Source organism: Lactuca saligna, chromosome 5 (genome assembly GCF_052625555.1).
Source record: "Lactuca saligna cultivar CGN05327 chromosome 5, ASM5262555v1, whole genome shotgun sequence".
Taxonomy (NCBI): domain Eukaryota; kingdom Viridiplantae; phylum Streptophyta; class Magnoliopsida; order Asterales; family Asteraceae; genus Lactuca; species Lactuca saligna.
This window is the reverse complement of record NC_136421.1, coordinates 135,711,533-135,718,701: the sequence shown is the minus strand read 5'-3', so window position 1 is coordinate 135,718,701 and position 7,169 is coordinate 135,711,533.

The following is a 7,169-nucleotide window of genomic DNA, read 5'->3' as shown; positions in this document are numbered from 1 at the left end:
TGGACCAGGCCGACTGAAGGCCCGATGCGGGCGGACCAGTCATACTGTAGACTCAGAGAGTGGACCAGGTGGGTTGAAGGCCCGGTGCGGGCGGACCAACCACAATGCAGACTCGAAGGACATGATTGGACTCGGAGGGTGGACCAGGTGGACTGAAGGCCGACTCGGTGGACCAGTCTCACAGTAGACCCGATATGCATGGCTGTTCTGTGATTCGTTATGATATAGCATGTTATGTGTATGGTATATGTAGTTGGTATTTTGGGGGTATCTCACTAAGCTTTCGGGCATACAGTTGTGGTTTAATGTTTTTCAGGTTCTTCAGGAGGTTGTGGTAAGGCAAAGGTGTGATCGTACCGCTCCTTGTGTTTATGTTTTATGAAATGGACCTGGGAATACTCTGATAATAAATGTATTGAAAACCTTTTTATAATAACTTAATGAATTGGGTTGTTTTTGAAAAGTTTAAATTTTTTTGAAATTTTGGTCGTTACAATACCTCCAGTCCTTGACCGTTTGTATCAAACACCAATGTTTTATCCCAAACGTTCCTTCTTTCGGTCATTTTTCTCTAAAGCTTCCTCTTGAGCTTTCATTATACTTTTCACAATTGTTAAGACAACTTTAATTCTTAGCGCTCTTGGCCCTTTTCTTTTCAAGACTTACCTTCCGACTGGGAGCATCAGCAACAACATTTGCTTTACCAGGGTGGTAAAGTATCTCACAGTCATAGTCCTTGAGTAACTCTAGCCAGTTTTGTTGCCTCATATTCAATTCCTTCTGATTAAAGAGATATTGAAGACTCTTATAATCAGTAAAAAGTTTGCATTTAGTACCATGAAGATAGTGCTTCTTTATCTTTAGGGTGAATACTACCACTACCAACTCCAGATCATGAGTGGGGTAGTTCTTTTCATGCTCTTTCAGTTGTCTTGATGTATATGCTATTACTTTATCTCGCTGGGTCAGAACACAACCTAACCCAACTCCAGATGCATCACTATAGACTGCGAAGTCTTCAACTCCTTCGGGTAAAGAAAGAATTGGTGCTTCACATAATTTCTTCTTCAACTTCTCAAAGGCTTCCTTATGCTTTTCACTCCAAGTATAAGTAGCTCCTTTGTGGGTCAAGGCTATCAATGGAGCAGCTATCGAAGAAAATCCTTGGATAAACCTTTGGTAATATCCAGCTAATCCTAAAAAGCTTCGAATCTCCGTGGGACTTTCAATTGTAACCTTCGAGTTACATAATAAATCTTTATTGATGACTCATTCTTCTTCTTGGAATAAGTACTTTCCTTCATGTTCTAATGTGATACAATCACAGTTCAACGTGTATTATTTCTAACTACCAACTTCTTTAACAATGAGTGTGATACTTCTATTGATCGCTTTGATCATCTTTCATTTCAATCTTCTGGCTTAAGTTAAATGTTACATCGAACTTGGTTCTCTGAACCACATAATAAACTCATCGTGGACAGACTCAATTTGATATGACCTCTAAGGTCGGAATAACAATCATCTTCTTAGTCATTACCGAAACGATGGTAACGACAGACTAGAACAAGACAAAATCAAATAATAGCTTCTTGGTAACCTTGTGACTTTCCCTGGTCCAAGTGCGTGTCCTGTGCTTCCAGTAGTATAGATCTCTACTACTATTCACACCTACTCATACTCGTCCCAAGTACTGTCTCGCAGTCCCCAAGTCCTAAAATTACAAAACAATTTAACACATACGAATACGTCCAATTAATCATAAAATTTTCCTAGACTCTACTAGGACTTCTTTCACGCGTATCTTCAATGATCAACTCTACTTCAACTTGGTTGGTGAAGGAAATTCCAGATGATTGGGACAACTTCAAAAATTACACCAGCCATTCTATTCATTAGACGACAAAACCAGGGTTTATTTTATTTCCTTGAAACGATTACACAAAGGTTCAAGTTTACCCTATACTATGCCTCTCATAGGCTAAACTACTTGTTACTATTCACATTACTACTTCGTAACTTGATCTTTGGGTATCAAGTCTTGACTTCTACTTCCTAGTGTTATTAATCGCTTCGTCAAGGATATCCTGAAATTCCTTTGGTGTTGATGGTGCACTTGGCCTTGTTACTTCATTGTTCTTTGGACAATTCTTAGAAATATGGCCTTCTTCTTTACATCCGTAGCACACCTGCTTGGGAATCATACACGTATTGGCGTAATGCCCTATTTCTCCACACTTAAAGCACTTCACCTTCCCGTCACAATTCCTAGAGTGTTTATTTTTGCACTTCCCGTACCATTTTCCTTTATCTCTTCTTTTGCCAAACTTTGAGGATATGTTGCTCTTGTTGGGCCTTGAAGACCCCTTAAATTTCCTCTTTTTGCCAACTTCAACTTTGTTGGCAGTTGTGTCATTGATCATTTCCTCAATAGACTTAGCAACCCTAATAGTTGCCTCAAGAACAAATGCTTGACGTACTGGCACAATAAGTTCATCCTTAATTTGTTCAATTAAACGTTTTTTTCTTCCATCTGTTCACCTAACATCGTATGTACCATTGCCTGCACTCCAGTCATCGTGATTGGCTCAGGCTATGGATTATCACTTCCGAACCCACTTTGAGTACTCGCCATTTCGATCTATACACCAATCGTAGGTGAACTTAGATCTTCATTTTCGTTAGATGTTAAGTCTTCGAAACGTTTATATGTTCGTTCTAATATCGTAGTCATACGTTTAGAATCTTACACACATAAGGTTTCCAGATCCGGTCGGCAACAGACCATAGATCCGAACAATACTATCATGTTTAGCAAACACATAACATTTAACACATAAAAGCATTTTAGTCATCTTTCCTAAAATATACTAGTGCTCACACCTCACAATCATCACTTAGCATTCTAAGTTTAAGTCTAGAAATCCTACAAATCCCTAGTTCGCTTAAAGTAATGCTCTGATACCAACTGTGACATCCCCAATTTCACGGCCAGAAGAAGACCGGTTTTGTTTATACTTTATTTCAAAATCACAGTAACCTTTTAATAAATGAATTGCGGAATTTGTCCCAAAACAATAATATGATAAAGATTTATCAAAAGCATTTCCTTAGAAATGTATTTCATTAAAAGACTCGGGATGTCATGTTCGATACAGTACATAAGTATAGACAGTACATTATAAGCCTTACAACAGTTATTTACAACTAATGATCTATAATCCAAAAGTCCCTCATCATCATCATAATTATGCTCTGAGTCCACTACCTGTAAAACAGTAAGCTGAGTGGGTCAGGCTTGGGAGCCTGGTGAGCATATAGGGTTTTCAACCCATAAATAATAATAAATTTATTAATTTCATCGATCAACAATAAATTTATTAATTTCATCAACCAACAATAACCCTGATTAGTCATTCCCGTTATCCTCACTTTACGTCCCTAAACACCTATACAAGGGACCTAGTCTAAGAATTTTATCATCGGGATGGACACTACTGCTAAGGGGGTTCCTCAACAATAAATGTCCTAAAGGCAACCATGAGGGGGATGGAGTACATCGGTGAACACATCGTTCACAACACCTACAGGTTGCGAGCCTGCCAGCGTTCCACTGGACTGTCTAGAAGAGTCTGTGGTTGTCATCCATACTCCGCTAGATGACTGGAACAACAACAACATCGAGACCTCTCATCATTTTAGCACACATCAACTATTTCGTCTACCCATGTTTTACCCAACATATTTGTAGATAAAATACATATACAGTTTATAACTTGTATAAAACATTGTATTCAACAATCATTTCAAACAAACAATCAATACAATTACACATAACACGTATTTTATAGAAAATACTTCATATCTGTGTGTAAGATGAAACTGACTATACACTCACTTGATTTGATGATAATTGGATAGCAATCCATTCCTTAAAATGATCGTTTCTGATAAAACCTTGAGTTTTATTGAGAAACCGGGCTCTGCGAGAGTTGGAGCTTCAAAACCGAAAAGATAAAATTTTCTGGGTTTTCGGGCACTTCGGGACATATTTCGGGCTTTAAAAATGATACCGGGGCTACGGGGGAAGTCAAAATAGTCAAAATATAAGTTTAGGGGTGAAAAATGTCAAATTTCCAAAAGTAGTCGGAAAGGCTCGCAGCCCCCCTTTGTATAGGGTGCGAGGTCGAGGTCTTGTGGCTAAGGATGCTCCACGTAGTACCTGCGAGGTTCGGACGCGGAAGGGAGAGGTGGCAGCGAGGGAACGAGGCGCGTGGCAACAGCGAGGCGAGACACGGAGCAAGCTACGAAGGGTCGAGAAGCGAACACCGATGCGAGGCGCGTCGCTCTTCTATTGGACCTCGGCTTCAGCCTATCAGAAACTGACATGAAGAAGGCACGCATTGGTCTCGGATTCGGCTACGACTCGGTGATGCAGCAGCTTCGGCCTTGAGGCGGTTTCGCGAGAGGGGTGACGTGTCCGGTTACTGTTCATGCGAAAATTTTCGAATTTGGAGCCCCGAACATCTAAAACCCATAACTTTCGCATACGAGCTCCGTTTTTGACGTTCTTTATATGCACGCGTAGCTAAAATCATGCTCTATAACTTTTGTTTAGACTTCGTCGGCTAATTTTGACTTTAATTTTAATATTATTATTTTTAACAGACCGGGACAGGAAAATCCGTTAAAAATTCATAACTTCTTCATCCGACGTCCGTTTTCGTCAATCTTTTTACCGTTGTACTACTATTGACGAGACCTTCGATTCTTGTTTAGGTTGTGTCAGCTAAATTTCACTCGATCTTAAATTCGAGTATTTAGCTGTCTACTGCTAAGCTAAAACTTAGAAAAATCATAACTTCCTCATACGAAAGCAGATTTGGGCGTTCTTTTTATCGAACTTCTCGGTTTAGCGAATACTATGACTTTCATTTAGATTGTTAAGGCTAAAAAGCACTTTATCACAATATTCACTTTTTACGCTTCCCGGTGCCGTGCCGGTTTCGTCGTGAAACTTCGACAGGTCATAACTTCTTCGTTATAACTCGGATTTCGACGTTCTTTATATCTCCGGAATCCTTGTTTCGGCCACTACAACTTTCTTAAAAGATATCGGCTTTTTATAATATTTTTTTTAAAGGCTTATTTTCATTATTAATTAATTAAATCATAATAATTAAGCAAATAAGCATATAATTCACACAATATTCACATAATTCCTCTTTATTACTTCAAAATGAGTTACAAAGGTTGACCTAGACTATTACAACTTTATTAATGCTTTTAGCCTAGAAACACGGGCGTTACAACTGGTCAAGTCCACCACAAAGATCGATAAGACTATTTGTCATAATTTACTAAAGTTTAGTAAATATGGTTATACTTACAGGTTTAAGTATAATTCTGAAACATTGGAAAATATTCGATGTATGGCAGAACGAATGAGAAGAATCAAATTAGGCAGAAAGATAAAAGTTTTTCAAATCTAAAAAGATGGGAGAGTACTTTAGTATCATGTTTTATGATCATCTTAATGATTAAGATACCATATCACAATTAATCCTCTAAAGACATCTTAGTGCATTATTATTGCTGAGAAGAGGAGACATGAATTGTTGGAATGGTTAAATCAAGAAGATGAGTCATACTTCGTTCCAAAAACAAAGTCTTAGAGTCATACTCCAAAATTGTAACTTGAGTGACACATCTTAAAAAAGGTTTATTAACACTAGTCAAATGTAAGAGTAAAATGGTTTCTACTCTTGTACATTTGAAATTGGTAAGTTGTGATGTTTTGGATAAAATAGAGATCAACTTAGACCAATTGCGTGAAGTGTTAGTCTTGATAAGAATCCGCACTTTCCCTTGAATATTTGTTTTGTCAAGCAATGGTTCTTGAAAAGAGATTCTTATATGTTTAGAGGACAGTGGGAGTCTTAAAGGTCTTGAAAGTTTCAAGAACTAATCAAGGATAAAACCTATAGTTCTTCACTAGCACACGACTTGAGGTTTATAATCTATGGTGTTGACATTTCTGTGTCCATTCCAGTTAAAGTTGGTTTTACATAGGAGTTCTAAAAGTTCTCAATTGATTGCATAACTACATGGAAGCAATGGCAGGCCCTTGGGCTGCCAGGAGGAAAGAAGTTAAGACTGCACAAGTTAAATCCATATGAATTTGGAATTGTCACTAACCTTGTCTTGTGATTATGTTTTGACAAATATCACATGGATAGGAACACATACACCATAAAATCTAAGTTTCATAAGGTTTCTCTCTGATTCATCAAAATGATAGTGAGGAAATGCTTTCACTATGTAGATTTTTAGTAGATAGCAATTGTGACATTTGCATTCTCAAAGTCGTCAGTGGAGCGTGTTGCCACACCCCTGAACCAGACGGTGGAAACATCCAAGGGCTATTGTGACTTAATTGAATACCATCACAAAGGAAGATGAATCAGTGAGTCTGGAAGATGACTCAGCGAGTCTGGAAGATGACTCAGCGGGTCAGTTTGGATTTTTTTCTGAATTGGTCCCCTGTGGACTCGGCGAGTCTGGAAGATGACTCAGCGAGTCAGTTTGGGTTTCCAAGCATTGGGTCGCGTATTGACTTGGCGAGTCTGTTAGAAACTCAGTGAGTTGAGTCGAGTAACTCTTGAATCATTAGGGACTCGATGGAGGGAAAGTTACACTCAGCATATAGGGCAACATGGACTGTTGACCATCGACCAGTGACCTTGACTTTAACTAAGGAGTGTCTTGTGCCTTCCAAGGACTTTTTTTTAATTTGAGTAATTATTGAGTGGACCACTTGTGGGTACAGACGAGGTGGTTGAAGCTATATATGTAGGACGTGGACAGTATTATTTTGAGCTACTAGCGAGGTGAGTTATCCTCACTATATCACTAGGGTCTAAGGCACCAAGGTTGGCCCTTTAGGCTGTTATTCTGATTATAGTATGTTGTATGTGGTTATGATCTGTTATATCGGTATCCAGATAGACAGGATGTTGTTATGCTTTATGATCCGTTAGGATCGGTATGTTAGTGACCTGGTTAGGTCAGTATTCTGGTTATAAGTGATTGCAATGATAGATGATCTGTGAGATAGTTATATCTTATATATGTATGCTAGTATATGTTATTTATGTGCACATGATTAT